Below are 18,817 nucleotides of genomic sequence, written 5' to 3'. Positions count from 1 at the left end.
TACTGGACCTTGCTTATTGCTCATGGGCACGGGACAACTGGACAAAGGAAAGAAAATGAAAGTTCAGCATCTGCTGACCTGACTATGAAGTCAGCAGCCTTAATGCACTGGTATAGATTTGAACCAACAATCTTGAGCTGTGAGTCTTTTGTCTTAGCCTACTAACCGACAATTACTTCATACAGTAAACCAGAACGCCATAGAAAAATGGTTTTCTTTATGGTGTCTTCAGATGTCAGTAACAGAGCAGCACCCAGAAAGTCCTTCTCAGATGTCTGTAAGATGGAAAATGTGTGTGCACAACATTTCTGTACAGGCTTCAGTAAATTAATACAGCCAGCTGCAGATATTTATTGCTACAGTAATATTTTGGCATAAATTATGTGAGAAAGGTCAACAGTTTGAAAGCACACACAGTAACATTTTCTGCATCCCTATGAAATTAATTTTCAGACATTTTACATTTTGACTAGTGAGCCCACAAGGGGTGGGCAAAATGGCAAAAATGAATACAGCAGTTTTATTCAGCATTTCACATACTGTGCTGCTCTAAATGCAAGAACAGGCCTAATGCTGTCTCTTTGTAATGAAACATGTAGCTGTTCAGTGTTCTTTAAATGCTGGCGATATCCATATGCTTATAAAAGGCACATCAAACATAATGTATCACTATAATGACAGACATCATCTTGCCCACCCTACTGAGTACCCCTAATATGAACTAGAAGAAACTAGAAGAATGAACATCCTTCCAATAGGATCAGTAGAAAACAACACTATGAATGATTTAATGCTGCTGTAAGTGACCACACGGGGAAGCAGTGCTGTTTCACTCGGAGACACCACAGTCACAGAGTTAATACTGTGCGAAACTACCTCTGAAAACTTTCAGCAATTTGAGTCTGAACTATGGTTTTAATTTGAAGCTCAACAACAACAGAGAAACACCTCATAAAGCACAATTCCTTGACCTGGAAAACAGCGTGCTGTGTTGAGTTTAATATGCCGTGTGATTACAGGAGCTCTGTTAGATTCTGTCAAACTTCTTCAGGCTAATCATGAAGTTCATACAGTTCACAGCATTTCTCCACACAACATACAGCAGTGCAGCCACAAAAAAAAACAGGTTTACAGGCACAACTCTGACAAACCTCTGTAATCTGTGGTTAAAAAATGAACATTTCAGACTAAAAGCTTCAAAGACGCGCCATAGAAAAGACAGTCCAGAATCTGATGCAAACCAAGCTAATTACTAACTGAACCATAATAAGCCTTCATTTAGCTTCAGGCGAAAGATGAGGCATGTATCCGCCAGTGTTTGCAGTTGTTTGTGTGGAGTTGAGTCACTACGATTTTGCCTGAGAATAGCCTACTCCGGGCTGAAAAACGGGCAAACAAATGAGAGAACAGACGAAAATAAATTTGAAGGGAAGACGCGTTAACAACTTTCAGCGTTGTCTTCGTTTGGCTGAAAGATGTGTGGAGAGAGGGAGGGAGAGAGAGATGTGGTAAAAGCGGAGGGCTGTTTCTAACGGCTCAAAGGTGGATATATCGCAGGTGCGAGTCCTCTGACGACGAACACCGAACAAGATTCAGGCTGTCTGTTATTTAATGTGGATAAAAATGAGCGCTGTGCTGAGAATAAAGTGTGTCTTCTTACCGTCAGGAGCACTCGGCGAGCTCTCAGGAGGAATCCAGACTGGCATCTTCAACTCCGCTGCTGGCACATTCTGACGGCTGTGAGAGGCAGACTGACTGACTGGCTGACTTACTGACTGTGTGGCAGCGAATGACCGTTTCAGCAGCGAACACAGACACACACGGTCCGTAAGAACAATCTCGCGGCGAAACGTTAGTCAGGTTAACAGCGACGCTCTGTTCTTCGGCGAAAACAACCCCTAACGATTCGAATCCCAACACTGCAGCCTCTATGAAGAAGATTTCGGGTTAGATAACATGTTACTATGATCGAGCGGTCGGCGGATCTCGGCTTCCGTGCCTTTCTCCTCTCAGACTCCCGCTGACTGCTGACTGAGGGAGAATACCGAGGAGCCTCCGCATGAGGCAAAGCTCAGGCAAGGTAAAGCAGTCACAACATTACGAGGCTGCTTATAAGGAAGGCTAATACGTCGACTATACAAAAACAAAGCCCTATCTACACACTTACAACCTGCCTACTTGGTAGGCTAACATATAAGCACACGAAGCGGCGGTTCTGGTCGAAATTAGCCTATTTGCATTATATCTTCATTTCTAATTAAGTAGAGTAGCATGCAAAAGAAAGCATAAACTGGCTAGTACTCTCAAAAGTGGCGAGTTAAAGGGGAATTCTACCAAATTTTCAAAAATTGTGAATAATTTAGTTCTTGTGGTGTAAACATAGTCAATCAGAGTGGTCCGATGTGGAATGGTTAATTGTAGTGAAATTTACAGACTCTGATTTCTTTACAGTGGTGGTGATAGGAACCAGGGGTCACTATGTCTACAACACAAACATCCGTTTTATTTATTATCCAAAACCACCAGTGAAGCTACACATCTTCTGTTTTTACATGTAATGTTGATAATGATAAAATAGTCATAAATGTGAAAAAATAAGCTTTCTTTGGACTATTTTGCCTTACAACACCCTGCATGTACCCCTCCACCATAAAGGGATTAAAACAAATTTTAAGCCAACATTTTTATCACAGAACTATCATAAAACACTGTCTCAGACATCAGTTTATATCTAACTTTTTCATGTAATAACTTTCTGTGAGGGAGCTTTTAGAGGTGGACGTCTGGTTCCTATCAACACCACCGTGAACAATTCTGACTCAGCAGGTTTCTCTAGAACAGAGCATTTCACACCAAACCACTCTGAATTACCTCGTTTACATCTCAACCATTTAATTATGTAGAATTTTAAAAAATGTAACATCTTAAAGGGGAATTCAACTGATTTTCAGCATTCTTGCATAGCCCATTCAGATGTAAACAGTCAATGAGAGTGGTTTGACACAAAATGGTACATTTTAAAAAAACTTACCGACTCAGATGTCTTTACAGTTGTGATGACATAATCCACCCTTCAGGGGTCATGATGTCTACAATACAAATATAGCCATTTTATTTACTATCCAAGCAACCCATTTGTCTTCTGAGTTTTTTACATATACTGTTGATGATGGTAACTCAGAACACATAAGTTTTTTTTTGGGTACTGTTTTGCCTTAAAACCTACCTCTCCACCATGAGTGTGCTTTAAAAAGTGCTTTAGGCCAGAGACTTAACGTAAACTATCGTGAAACAATGCCACAGGCATCAGGCAGCACACTCAACACTGTTTCATGTAGTACCTTCCTGTGAGATACTTGGCAGTGATATTAAACACATTGGACATCTGGGGCCGTTTTACAGAAACTTCTTAAGTCTGAACTCTTATCTGTTTAGTCACCATGACAATGTCAGTTAGTACCGAATTTAGGACAGAACAACAGTTTTTAAATTTGAAAAAAAGAGAAGAAAGCACTGAACGTGTTTCTGTTTATTAGGCAGAATAACATTAGCGCCAGTTAAAGCGTTTGGGAAAGCACTATAAAGTCACAATATCCAAGTTCATTGCACTTTACTTTTTTGCATCAGTAACAATAGCCAGCTGTCTGGCTAACTAACTTGATTGTTTTGATTACATATTTACATTTCAGCTGTGCACGTATGGTCGGTTAGGTAACAGACATGACAGTTGATTGTTAACTTCAATCGAGTAGGTTAAGATTGCCTAACTTTTAGATAAGATGCTGTAAGATAAGATTCTTAAATTAAGATAAGATTTGCTTCTGTAATATGAATTTGTGAAAAATCCTATCTTGACCTGTCAGATCTTAACTTAAGACAAAAAGATAGGAAGTTTCTGTAATAGAGCCCCAGGTTCTTTTCACCGCTGCTGTGAACAATTCTGATTCGGTAAGTTTCTCTAGAACAGCACATTTCACTGTGTTTGCTAAATTTCTCTGATTTCCTTTGTTTACATCTTAATGATTTACTCCTACAGAATTTTTAAAGAATCATTTGATCTAGACCTGCATGTTCTGTTTCATCAGTGTTTTATCATCAAAGATTCCATCATCTTGATCTGTGGATGTCCAAAGAGAATTCTGGGATAGCAATTATAAAGACGCCTGAGAATTTTTTTCTGCTCCCAGTTTGGCACCTCTCTTACTGATGTTCCGTTAAATCCAGAAGCAGAAGCAAACCTCAGCTCAGCACTAAGCTCAAGAGTATAAACTGGAGTTTGGTTGATCTCTGTGATTTCAACAAACCTACTTCTGTGCCGAGGGTTGTGTGTTTGTTCTGTTCCCATAAGAGGAACAAAAAAGAAAAAAAAAAGCCTTCTGGCCTCCTTATTCCTTCTGTATCAGTAGCCTGGCTAGGTATGCAGCTGTATTATAGGCCTGTAATACAGCAAAATATGGCAGATTTTATTTTACCTGCAAGGCATCCTGATCATCGCATTGCTCACCAAGGATGCACAAGCATTGGGTTATTGTTCTTGATCTGTGAGCCACAAAATTTGAGAGGTTGTACAGCGTTTTGCCACCCATGGAAATTACCTTGGATCTTCTCTGGATGTAGCCGCTTCCAACTGTGCTTCAGGAGTCATTTCAAAGTATTCGTATTCTTTAATATTCTGCGTAATTTATTTTTCTTAGGCCCTCCTATTGTGATATCAGCTACAGTAATGAAGGACCATAAAGCCAAGAGCAACTGTTGAGTGAGATGTTTATTGGTTAAAAGACAACCATTTCCTCTCTCAAACCTCTCATCAAGGCAACCAAGTATTTACACTTCCATCTAATTCCCATCAATACCTGCTTCATTCAATTATCAGGTGTGCTGCTGATGGAATTTAGATGAAGTTATGTTATACCTGAAGTTTGGGGGGAGGAACATGCCTGAAACCCCTCCTTCTTCCAATCTAATGCTCTATAAATTCACATCCTCACCTTCCATTCCTGTGACAACGTATTCACAATCCCCACCGCCACCCCATGTCCTTCCTCAGTCCTGCATCAGTCCTGCTACAGCTAAGAAAGGGGAGGGGAGTCCAGCCCAAGTTCTCAGAGTTCTCCCAACTCTCTCAATCAGTCTTCTCATACTATCAATATGCTTTGCTATAACGCTTGAAATTTAGCTCTGGGGGCCTCTCATTTCTCTTCATCATCTTTGAGATGTTTCTACACCGTGATTAGAGTCCACCTGTGGTAAATTCAGTTGACTGGACATGATTTGGAAAGACACACAGCTGTCTAAATAAGGTCTCACAGCTGACAATGCATATCAGAGCAAAAACCAAGCCATGAGGAGGAAAGAACTGCCTGTAGAGCTCAGAGACAGGATTGTGTGGAGGCGTAGATCTGGAGAAAGCTACACAAATTTTCTGCTGCACTGAAAGTTCCCAAGAGCATAGTGGCATCCATAATTCTTAAATGGAAGAAGTTTGGAACAACCAGAACTCTTCCTAGAGCCGGCCTGACGTGAACCCAATAGAACATCACTGGAGAGACCTGAAAATGGCTGTCCACCAACTGTCCCCATCCAACCTGACAGAGCTTGAGAGGATCTGCAGAGAAGAATGGCAGAAAATCCCCAAATCTAGGTGTGCAAACCTTGTTGCGTCATACCCAAGAAGACTGGAGGCTGTAATCCCTGCCAAAGGTGCTTCAACTAAATACTGAGTAAAGGATCTGAATACTTATGTCAATGCAATATTTTATTTTTTCCTTTTCAATAAATTTGCAAAAATGTCTAAAATTCTGTTTTCACTTTGTCATTATGGGATATTGAGTGCAGAATGAAGGGGAAAAACCTTTATTTTAGCACAAGGCCGCAACATAACATAATGTAAAAAAGGGTCTGAAGACTTTCCGAATGCCTTGTATGTAAATACATCTGTTTTTGTGACATCATGAAAGCAAAGAATTCACAAGAGCTGTTTTTGCAGGGAGTGAAATATATGTTTTGAAACCTGTGTAAAAGAATTGTGTTTACATACTACATCAAACCCATTCAATAAAAAATGAGGAAAATTCAGTTTTACATGATACGGGCATTTATGTTTTTAAAAACAAAAAACTAGCATACTTCCAAAATGAATAACAGTTTTTTTAAATCTGTCTCAAGCTATTGCACAGTGATGTATGTCTTCCCCCTATTTGGCTACACAAAGAATAAAGAGAACATTACACTGCTTCAGTAATTGAATGTGTGTATGGCACATCATCCTGCCACATCATACAGCTACCGAGCTGTTGATGAGTTCAACAGACCGTCCAAAAATAGCCAGGCAGCCCCTCGGCCCCTGCAGAGAGCATCAGTCAGTTTAGTTCAAGGGCCCATACTTTCTCTGTAACTACCTTTTCAATAACAACATGACATCTGTGTGTCTGACATGGTTGTTTTAGTTTGAGCAAGCCGATCTGTTTCTTCTTCTTTTACTTTATGAGATATAAATATATATAAATATCTCTTTAAATGAAAGTTTCTCTTCAAAAACTTCTTTCCAGCAAGTTGTAGCTACACTTTCCTTCGATGTAGAAGCCCTTCAAGATATTTTTGTTTGTTTATGTATTTGATGTTATCTTTGCCTGTTTGATATTTGTCCTGAGAGCTCAGAGAAAACTATTTGAACTTTCCGTTCTTGGAACACATTTTACATCGTGTTATGTACTCTCTTGTGAGAGCATGTTCAAAGGGTGCTAGTCCCATGGGTGTCCCTTTGTGTGTGCGCTTTGCAGTAATCACTAAGGACCACTAAGGAAACTAAGGACCACAAAGTGGAGGATTATGGAACAAAGTTAAGAATGCAAAATAAACTCGATGAAGATGTTAATTAATGGCCTGCCTTATGTCTGCTGTAGCAATATTAAGATGTTTCTTATTTCTTAACTGATGTTTTTCCTGTTTCTTCAGTAACTGAAAAGCAGCCTCTATTTTTAACTGCTTACTTTCATTTATAAAGTACATAAACTTCCAGAGAGCACAGAGTAAAATATTAAACATGTTTGTATGATACTAAAGCTTAGTGTCATATTAAGTTTGGATGAAAAAAAACAAGATAGAAATCTGAGAACTACTTAAAAACACTGATCAGACGTATCTGAGAACCTAATATTCTGTGCATGTGCGTGTTGGATTGACATCCCTTTGTCCAACACTCCCAGCTGCTATCCTGAAGCTAAACTAAATACAATGGTGCAATGAGAAATGAGGGAAATGGGCTCTACATATGCAGGTGGTGTTGTAGGCCGCTGTGTCCGCTCAATGAAAACATAACAAAACAGAGGTCGTTTTTGAAAACAAAGAGAGGTCGTAGAGGATCAGTTTTTTTTAAAGCTGTCTGGGCAGGACAAGCCACATCAGCCTTGTGATTGGTTAGGGTAATGTTTACATAAGCACTACCCAAGATTAAGACTGCCCAGTTTACATGGAAAGGGGAGAATTTTGGTGAAATACATCGGCCACATATTGGACGCTGAAGCATTACTCGTAGGACATGCCTTGCACTTAATTAGATCTAACCTAACTAGAAAGACAACAGGGTTTTAGGCTCCCTGGTGCTTTAAAATCACATATTTTAAGTATTCTACTTCTGTTCTAGCTGATAAAGAGGTAACTCACTAAGTTTGTAAAACGTTAGGGATGCCTACCTTATAGGTGAACATAAGTTACAACCAATTGAGAGCTCTTTAAGCGTGTTCTGTTTGTACACAGAAGTTAGTTGATTGACTATGGCGGTCATGCCAGTCTCCATGCTGATGTCTTTTATGGATTCTTTTATGTGAACAACTCATTTCAAATCACAAAGGAGGACTTAACATGATTACTAGTGTCGCTAATGCACGCATTGAGCACAAATATTATTAGGTAAATCTCCCGTGTCCTTTCTGTTTAATTTGTAATGGCACCACAGAGACTGTTATCTAGAACAGTTGCTTGTTAAGTGAATGTTAAATGCAAAGGGAGACAACAGGTTTATTTATTTAAGAGGGACAGTGCTGAATTTCCCTCATAGCCTTCTCATCATGTTATGCTTGACACTAATACAGTGCAAATGCACAGCATCATGTGCTTTAACTTTAGACATTCATATGTACATATCTTTAGATGTATATATGCATGCTTACACATTACATCCCACTAATTCCTGAAAAAAGACCAGTGGAGACTCATAAGGCAACAGTGTATTTTTATGGCTACCAGTTAGGCTTCTAAGTATACTTCTAAAGTCGACACAAAGGATGCGCACGGGTACTCAAGTACTTAGTTACCTGTTTGAGGTGCCAGTATTTGACTACTAAAATCACTATTCTGGTATCTGTTTCATTTCTTCACAGGAAGATGGAGAAACTATACAGGCTAACGATTTGGAAACGTCAATTTAATGTTTTAACAGGACTGTAAAATCTGACAAATAGTTTATAGAGCATGGATTGTCTTTTACAAGCTTCAAATGTCCGTGTCTAGAAAGGCAGGACCTTTTATGTGATTTGCTGTTAGCTTAGTGTTAACATACTACTAGAATCCCATAGGGGTGCTAGCAGAAAAAAGTAAGGCTATACTAATTTTTACGAAGTTTTTTTTCTCTTTTTGTTGTTTATTTTTCCGTCCGTGATGTTACCTGAATATCTGCTCATTAGCTCTTACAGGCCGGGTTTCCATTCAAACGTTTCAGAAATTATGAAACTATGTTTTACTAAATTTCGCCAGGAAAAAAGGGGATTAAGTTGTACTTACAATTACATTTACTTTTACAGCATTTAACAGACGCTCTTATCCTAAACGACTTACAGAAGTATTCTCTCAGAGAATGGTTAAATAGGTTAAAGTAAAAGCTACTCCTGAGCTCATATATTGCTAGAAACAAAAATCTATGTTGATACCTAGAGAAAAAGAAACATAGTTAGAAACAATGTAAGTGCAGTACAATATGTTTCAGTATATTTCAATATATTGAAATATATGCTTTCATCCACTACAGGAATGTGGAGAAATTTTAGGTGACGTAGGTACCATGTTTAGGGGCTGCATCGAAACGAGTAAGATAGAGAGATTTAACTCACTTGTGCTTTAAGTAGTATTATCTTTACAGTCATTTGCCCCCTTTTTATGACTGTGTTTTTCCAGCTCAGAGATGGGCAGGACAAGCATGGCCCACCTAATGAGGGCTCAAATCTCTGTGCCATCCCAACAATGTCCACCTTGCATCTGGGAATGCAAACACACCAGACAATTGTGCAGAAGCATTTTTCAAACAAGCTTCGGGTTAGGCCTTTCAGAGTAAAACATTCTTTTTGTGATATATATATATATATTTTTTTTTAATTTCAGGCTTTTTCCATTGTTTTTTTTTTTTCTGCACATTTTCAAAATTTGCCAAAAACTCGTGGATGGAATACCCCCTACAGATGCTTGAACAGCAAATTTAGCCAGAATGCACGTCCCTACTAGACATCCCTGATGTTTAGTATATTCTCAGTCTCTATTCTGGGCTCAACTGTGTTAGATATGTAAGTAAGTTTGAAATATAACCTAAATTTTGCAGGAAGCAGAAGCTTGTACTAAAACTTGGTGGCGCAGGTGGATGCGCACTTTCTTCATTGCTCTTTGTTTGCTTTTTACTGTGTGTTTGTGCGTGTTTGTGTCCTTGAGCACCTTGTAAGGTGCCTATAAATAAAATGGATTATTATTATTAGTTGCAGGTGGTTCTTTTTTGTGCAGATCAGGCAGAAAAAAAAGATTTTGGGGTATGTGAGTTGAAGCATGACCAAAGGAAAAACACATAAATCATTTATATTTTTGCAAAAGAAAAAATGTTTTATAAATGTCCTTGTTGCTTTCAGGTCATTCTTTTTCCTTTTTAGATCAGTTGTGCTGAATATGTGACTGATTCCCAAAAGCGTGGATCAATGTGGTTTCATAAATCTTCCTATCTGCCACTGGTTTTGCCTCTTTTGTTGTAATTTTTAAGATGCAAGCTGGAAAACATTTGACAGGTAGCAGCTGGAGAAGACATGAGTAAAAGGTATCTTGAATGTTGGTTATGTTGCTTTTTTCTCTGATATTTTCATGTTTTAACTAGTGATAACACAGCACTAGTCATGCTGTAATTTGAAATAGACAGCACTGTGTGACGTTGCCAACCAACACAACAAAAAGGTTGATACTGTGATGCATGTATGTAGGGCTCTGCTTACTGCTGTTTATAGTTCAAGTATATGGATAGGCCATTTTGTGGGCGTGTGTAGTTTGCACTCTGTGTTCACTGAAAGGAGAAAGTGTTATATTCAGAGCAGCTATTTTGTCATTGTTGTGAAACCTGTTAGAAAAATTATTCAGTTCAGAGAAGCTAAACTTGGCTGGTCTGGTGAAACATTCCATGCCTAAGTTTTGCAACATTTCTACAGTGAATGTAAAAGATCAACACAGTCACACGATCAGTGAAAAAGACAGACATTTCAAGTAACAAGCAGTGATTTTGTAAAGCTGCCTTTGAGTAAACTGCTGATAATCGTGTGCTCATTTGGATAATGTGGATCAGAATCTTACTTGGAAGAAATTAGAACCCTTTTTAAAATAAACTGACACGCTGGTCCGTCATTTTTGTGCAAAATCCTTCATCAATCTGAGAGCAGTATAATAGACAGTCAATTAGACCACCAGTAGACAGGACTATGCACTGTAATTGCAAACAGTCAGTGGGGAACCCTAATGACTTTGGGAGGAATTTTTTTTTTTTCATTTAATAAAGTCATCATAATTGTCACCAGAATTACCACAAAAAATTGCCATTTTTTGTAGTAATACTCTTATTTCATGGTTAAGATTTTCTTGAAAACGAAAAGATTCAATTCTTCAGTACATGCCACAAAACAAGACTTTCCATTGGTTAGGACTTTGGGAGCTGAACTGAAGGCCTAACATGTCAGTTTAACCACTAATATTATTAGCAACCGACAGTGGAATCACCAGTCACATTGTAGTTAACAATAGATGGGACCAATTTTATAAGAAAGAAACGTCACTTTAGGCCTTCTGGAAGTCCTGGATACATCACTGACTGGGAGTTTGAGTGGTAGCCTGATCTATGCATTTCATTTGTTGGAAATGGAAAACAGCAGCAGCTCTATACCAGCGCTCTTATAATATATGTTTATATGTACAAACTTTAAATCAAACATAGAATGTCTTTTACAAGCGTCAGATGTCCATGTTTAAAATCCAAAGGCCAAAAAATGTCAATGTGAATCGCTTAGCATACAACTTGGATGCTAGCAGAAATTAGCATTATCATACAGGTGTTTTTGACATTTATGGCTGAACTGAAGGCCTAACTCTGGTAGTCATAATTTACCACTGCAAATAGTTCACAGATCAGACATATTACACATGTACATCACTGTGACACGCAGGGCTAATATTTAGCACAACATATAAAGAAAACTCTGCAATTCCTTACATATGACAAAGTATATGATTCTGGGTTTTAGTCAGTATATCTGTATTTTTATTCAGTTCCATTTTAATCATTCACATTCAGTTCCTAATTTCACCTTGGGTTTAATTGCAGTCTGTTGTGTTGCAGCACCTTGACTGCTTTGCTGTTGCTCACACTTCTCATTTTCAAGCTTTAATTTAGACCAAATGTGTCACAAGAGAGAAAAAGAAAAATAGCTAATCAACGTCAGTCCTTATACTGACAGATGCTGAGTGTAATAAGAAGTTGCACTGCAGTTCTGTTGTAACTCAGTATTTCAGTTACTATTTAATTTCTTTTTGAGTTACTATATCTTTGAAGTAATACTACCTTTACTTGAGAATATTCTGCTGAACTCTGGAAGATACAGTTAAGCAATAGCAGACTCATTCAGTGAGAGCAATTTAACTAGCCTTTATCATTACACTCTTAATCATTACAGAGTGTGGGTGGGGGCCCTCAGGTCGGTTGGGTGGTGAGTCAGGTCAGACAGTCAGAAGACTGTGGAGGAAGTCTCAGGTTTAGATGGGAGATCACACATGTATCCTTGTCAGAGCAGTCTGTCTGAAACAAGCACCAGTCAGAGTTTAGAATTAAAAAATCACAACTCAAAAGCTGATGATGGTCGCCAGCAGTGACCATCACCTTGTGTTGTGCAAGCTACAGCTGAAGCTGAAGAGAACAAAGAAGAGGAGCGAACAACTTTTTGATTCGGGCAGACTGAAAGACCCAGCAGTGAAGACCCAATTTGTTCTGTAACTGACCAACAGGTTTCAACTCCTGCAAGACACACCAGTAGATGACATCAACGCCCTGTCTGACAGTGTACAGAAGACATTCCTTGACACCAGCAAAGATGTACTGGGTTACAGAAAGAGAGAAAAGAAAGAGTGGATGATGGTAGGGAGCGAGGAGGAGAAGGCAGCAGCAACAGAGATTCACAGAGAGGAGAATGTGGCGGTAAAAAGGAGCCTCCGCAAAGACAAGAGAGACTATGCCGACAACTTAGCAAAAGAGGCACAGTCAGCAGCTGAAAGAGGCGACACCAGAACAGTGTACAAGGTCACCAGGACCCTCACTGGTAGATTTACCCGCAAGACGACGGTAGTGAAAGACAAGAATGGAAGAGTACTGATGAAAGAAAAAGAACAACTCAAAAGATGGGCAGAGCACTTTAAGGAGACAACGAACAGACAGACCCAGAAAAAGAAGCAGAGATAGAAGACACAGGTTTACACATAGAAATGAAACATGGGCGAATCACCCAGCAAGAGATCAGACAGACAGACAAAGGGAAATAGGGCACCTGGTGAAGACAGAATCACTGCAGACATGCTGAAGGCAAACTCCTCTACAAGTGCTAAGGCACTAGAAGAACTTTTCAACAAAGTGTGGGTGGAAAATAGAGTCCCAGAAACATGGAAGAAAGGAATCATTGTAAAGCTACCGTTTGACAGCATCCACCAGCCCTTGGAGCATATGGATTTCCAACAACAGTTATCAACATCCTGAGAGACATGTACGCCAACAACCGGTGCTGTGTGTGACATGATGGCAAGTGGTTCCTTGTGAAGACAGGAGTCAGACGGGGCTGTGTAATCTCGCCCTTCCTCTTCCTCATCGCCATCGACTGGGTGATGAGAAAAGCCACTGGAGACAAGCCAAAGGGGATTGTATGGGGACTGACTGCCCGACTCGAAGACGCAGACTTTGTGGACAACATTGCCCTGCTTTCCCACTCCCAGAAAGACGTCCAAGAGAAGACAGACAGGGTCAACTAGACAGCAAGAAGTGTGGGGCTCAAGATCCACCCTGACAAGACCAAGGTGATGAAACTGAAGAGCAAGAACGCAACCAAAACCAACATACATGGAGAGGAGCTGGAAGAAGTGCAGGACTTCAAATACCTTGTCAGTTACATCTCAGCCGACAGCAACATCGAAAAGGAGATCTCCACCAGAATTGGTCTTGCAGCACAAACCTTCAACAGTCTGCAAAACATCTGGAAATCATCAGTCTTGCAGATGGACACCAAACTGAAAATCTACAAATCAAATGTCCGCTCAGTTTTCCTATATGCCTCGGAAACGTGGGAGAACCAACAAGATGATGGAGAGCTGACTCAGAGGCTTCCAAGGGTGCTGCCTATGTAGAATCCTCAGAATCCACTGGGAACATCGTGTCACCAACAAGGAAATAAGCAGATGCACAGGCATCAACAACACATGGAGAAGAACGGTGGAGAAGGAGATGGCAGCAGAAGGCAAGACCTGGGAGGAGATCCACCAGCTCGCCCAAGACTGTAGAAGATGTAATGGCACCTTATATATATATATATATATATATATATATAAGTAAAAGTAAAAGCATCTTTTTCCGACACAGCTCGAGTAGAAGAACAAAAGCAGCAACTCAAACGACTACTGAGTAATTTACAGAACTGCCCCAGAGTTTCTTAGTAAATCCAGCATCTATTAGCACAGAAATTGAAGTCTGCTAGGCTCTATTCTTCTCTGCACTCTCTATTTTTTTATTCACGCTTTGTCTGAATTAAAATCACGAACCTCAGAAGTCGAAGGAGTGACCCATCACAAAGCAACACATATGCTGTCATCACTGTAGTACAATTAAATAAAACATTAGTTATAAATACTGAGTAAAAAGTAGATTACTTTTCAGACACTCTGGTCACATTACTTGTTTGGTTGATTTTCTTAGTAGAAATAAGTTAATACTTATTAATTCTCTACAGGGTAACAACTTAAATATGCCACATTTTTGCAAACATTAGTGCACAAATTGAAAAGTGCACAGCTCTGTAGAGGATGTGTTAACTTATTTTCACTTAGAATATCAACAAAACATGACTGTATATTTAATACATACTTTAGGTAATGGTATTGGCATTTGAAGGACAAATCCATCAAAAATTTACTTGAGTACTTGGAACAGAGTAAATGTAACTAGTTACATTAGTTACTCAGTCCACTCCGATGACCCTTTTTATTCTTTTCTATTGTATGATATATGCTCTATACGTAACAACACACTGGAACAGAGTAAACATAGACATGACCATGTGGCAGTTGGTCTATTGTGTTTCAAAAGAGAAAATAGTTCACAGAAAATAACACATATTACACTCTTAACCTACATCACTGCAATGCAGCAGGCTAATATTTAGCATGCCTAATGAAAAAATCTCTGCAAACATTTCAATGCTATAACATACATAATATAGCTCTGAATGTCATGCACACTATAAAACCCAAATGTGAAATTCATTAATTAGATCGAAAAAAGAAAGTGTAAAGCATTGCTGACAGGTGTATTAAAGTAAAGAAATCAAATCTTATAGACAATTAAAATTTTTTTTAAGGTCATGATTTAGTGGAGTTTCAATGTACCAGAGATTTAATATGCTTCCCAGCATTAGTGGTTTTGTTGGTTCATGTTAATATGCTCTTATTTTTATTAGCTTTCAGTTGTTTTCAAATAATGTTAATTATGTATTGTAGCATGTTGTCTTGTTGTATGTAAATGAGAGGTTGTGTTGAATCAAATTATTTGTTATGAAGTAGTCTATTAAGTAATATTCTTTGACAGCACTACATGAACATTGTATCGTAAGCTGAGTGTTTGTAGCGAATACAGAAGTTTATATGTATGGAGTGAGCAAATCAGGTGTCACAATATTTAAGCAGTTATAATTACTTTAAAGGTGTAGTTACATTGACAATGACACTGAATCATGGAAATAAACATTTACAGTTCCATTACCTGAAACTACCTGTTGCTGTCCTCCATAATTTGAGTATTATGTAAATAAACACATCTGTGCAAACAGCCATTAAACTGTCAGTTTTACAAACAGGTGAACTGTGATTTTCTAAACTTAAAAATATCAAAGACACTGATTACCTTGATTATTTTAAACTCTGCTAACTTACGCATTACTTACATTTACTGCATTTGATACCACATGTAGTTACTGACCTATAATTGGTCTCTTTCTATTAGTTCATTCATATTAAAACATTAACACAATGTAAAGTGCAGCAGGTGCTTTCAAATAATAAAATAAAAACAATAAAATTGAAACTACAAGGTTTTGTCCCCACAGCGCCGAAATGCAGTTCTCAAAAACAGATGGATCACACCTTCATAGTGCATACAATTACTGCATAAATACCATTACATTTCACAGCATGCTACAATGTGAGGGTAAAGTGTCTTTTGGAGTGTTATTATGTCTAAGGCCAATCACTATGGCTTGTGGTCTATGTAGTTTCATCCTAAACTCCTTTGCTTTGCTGTGCTAGAGGACTCCTCAGTCAACTCAGCTGCACTCTTAAAAATGGTTCTATGTAGAACTATAAACACTCAAAGAACCCCTTGCATGATTAAAATGTTCCATCTTCAGATGGCAGATTGCAGAGTGTTGTAGATGGTTCTTCTTTACTAAAGAACCCTTGAAGAACCATCTTTTCTAAGCACATCTTGATGTTGCTGATGGAAGAGGAAATGCATTTGTCAGATAAAAGCGTAATAAAGACATTTTGGCACTCTTCATGAACCACGAAGGTGAAAGTTTGCGGCAGGGATTTACTTTGAGAAGCCGTGGTGCTGGCTGAGCTCCTGCACAGATTACAAGCTCATCTTTTTCTAAATTTATTTTTGCAAATTGTGTTGTGCACAATAGTAGCTAGTAGCAGCTACAGCTGTAGGCTACAGAAAGGAGAAAATAAGCTCCACAGTGCACAGAACAATCAGTGGAGAGAATGCTATTTCAGTCCAGTGTATCCATCAAGGCCATAGAATTAAAAATCTATTTGAGCGCACCATATTATGAGGGTGCTAAAATATCCTCCAATTATTTCATGGACCCAGAATTACCCTGATGCTGATGAGGAAAGCAGTTCTTTGGTAATTAAAAGCACAGCGCTAACAGGACCCTCTGCCTCATTACTGTACCTCCTGCACACACACATCGCCCAGCACGGGGAGCAAGTGTCAACCATGTGGGGTCAAAGGTTACACTCAGAATCATGGGTATGGATAATTGCACCTATTTAAGCATGGCCTTCAAATTACAGGATGAGGTAAAAAGGAAATTCTTCTACACCAACACAAGGTTTGTGTGAAATACTGCTCTGAAATCAGCCCGAACAAAGGTGATTTGATTACAGGCAGCAAATATTAGTTTGACCTTGAATTCTTCAGTTCTCTGTACATAGCTATGGTTCAGAGACATTATAAAGGAGGAGACTGGGCCACTGGTCACAACATGGCATCTGTTCATGGAGAAAGTCCCGCTCTTTAATAAATTAAGCCAATCAGCTTGCTGTTTAAACTGCTCCCCCACGTTATAGAGGTATGCACATATGCAGTAGCCAGAACGAGCGATATTTGAGCCAAACTGTTCTTGTTCTTGTTTTGATCAGATTTTGACAGTGATTTCAAATATGCTTCTGAAATGATAATTTGGCTTCTAGTTTTGGATTTATATCTTTCTCCCCATCCCCAGAGTCTGGTCTTGTATGAGTGGAAATAACTGGCTAGAGACGTCAACTAGACGGCAAGATGACAGACTGTCCTACAAATGGCATTCGAGTTGTATACATGATGTAGACACATTTGTATGGCCTACAAGTGATTGCTCTTTCTTACTCTTTTTAGATATTATACTAATAGGTTTGTCAGCAGCTGTTCAGTAAGAGAATGGGCCACAAGAGTCTACACAAGACTAGAGTCTGTACACACATCCAGAAATTTCTGAGATGCAGCTCAGGAGAGACCCCTCTATCCAAGAGGAATAAAAATGTAACCCGTTACTAAATTTAACCATGCACAGAGGTTGAAAAGTCCTTTCAGCTCCATACCCACAACCTTGTCAGAAGAAAGGAAGCAGAAAAAATAGATTCCTGGGGGAAATTGATGAATGCAGAGCTTAAAACTACTGAGGAGTTGTAGCAGTGGCCTTCAAGATTCAATATGTGATTGTGACTTGAATTGAAACAACAATGCAATCATAGCTCTGATGCTAAATTGAGATAGTGTCACCTGATTTCTAACTTAAATGACTTTTACTAAAGCATAAATAGCTACCCAGATAGCAGATTTCCCTACACAAACACAAGAAATAACTTCTATTGGTCCACCTTCCATTTGCTTATCAGGTCTTGGGTGAATGGCTTGTTAGAAAGCCATAAAGCTGCAAAAACCTGCTTGTGCCAGACAGTGGAGCTGCAAAGTGCACACAAAACTAATTCTTTATTGATTGCTCAGTGCTTAGCAAAATAATTTGCGTTTATATTGACAGATGTTGCTTTTCGTTGTTTTGCATTAACAATGTTCTAATGGAGGTACTAAGGGTATCCTGGTTTTTGAACGTATGCACAAATTAGAGTGTATGAGAGGAGCAGAGCAGCAGTAATTCCCACTCAAGTCACGCCGCTTTGACTCCACCCTGATGTTCTATTTCCCATTCCCTGCTTGCTTGCTTGCTGCTGACACAAGAGGGAAAATCACTCTGGGTTTTCTATTTCCCACTTCATTCTTACAGCAATGCATTTATTTTATATATCTTTAATGTCTGGATAAGACACTTTGCACTTTATACTTTTTCAGTAGGTTTGAAATGATTGTCCAAAATCAGAAAACACATCCTTTTAAAGCAATCGACTCATGCTGCCTCATACCATTCATGCAGAAAAATGGACAACACAGAACTAATTGTGTGTAACATCTATAGAACCTACAACAGAACTTCATGAGATGGGATGGAATGGAATCGGAGCAATACTGGTGCGACAGAGAATGCTCCAACTTTCTAAAAAAGCTGTTCCTTGATTGGAACTGTGCCAGTCCTCTCCCACTCTGCACTCCGCACCACTTACATACCCTAGTACATGTACGGGTATGTTATGACCCGGCCTGCTTCGACTCACGGCATAAATAAAAATCACCCACATTGAACAATAACATATTTTATTTTCATTAAATATGTTCAGATATCAAAATTACTTGGTAAGAGAAGAAAGAGAAAAGTAAAATGAACCTGCAGAGGAGAGAAAAATAACCAAACAAAGTTTATGAAAACTAATTTATCTACCAAAGAAAATAAAATACAACAACTAACCCAACTCCTTAACTAAAACCAACCAGGAGAAAACCAAGTTAAATAAGTTAAAGAACCTTCCTCCCCAGCAAGCAGGTTTATATACAAAAGGTACTGAGTAGCTCAGCATTCACAAGATACTTCAGTAAATGCTCAATGAATGAACTTGATCAAGTGAA

General features: G+C 38.8%; 1 protein-coding gene across 1 annotated transcript in view; it reads right to left on the bottom strand.

Annotated features, from left to right (window-relative positions):
• Nucleotides 1-1,905, bottom strand: part of mgat4c (mgat4 family member C) — a 162,735-nt gene extending 160,830 nt beyond the window's left edge. Inside the window, 1 exon segment of the mRNA XM_036585672.1 lies at nucleotides 1,661-1,905. The gene's annotated coding sequence lies outside the window, so the exon portion shown is untranslated.
• Between the last annotated feature and the right edge of the window lie 16,912 nt (nucleotides 1,906-18,817).

The sequence above is a fragment of the Colossoma macropomum genome, unplaced genomic scaffold (assembly GCF_904425465.1).
Source record: "Colossoma macropomum unplaced genomic scaffold, Colossoma_macropomum, whole genome shotgun sequence".
In the NCBI taxonomy this organism is placed as follows: domain Eukaryota; kingdom Metazoa; phylum Chordata; class Actinopteri; order Characiformes; family Serrasalmidae; genus Colossoma; species Colossoma macropomum.
Note: the sequence above shows the minus strand (reverse complement) of the source record. Positions and strands in the feature narration are given on the sequence as shown.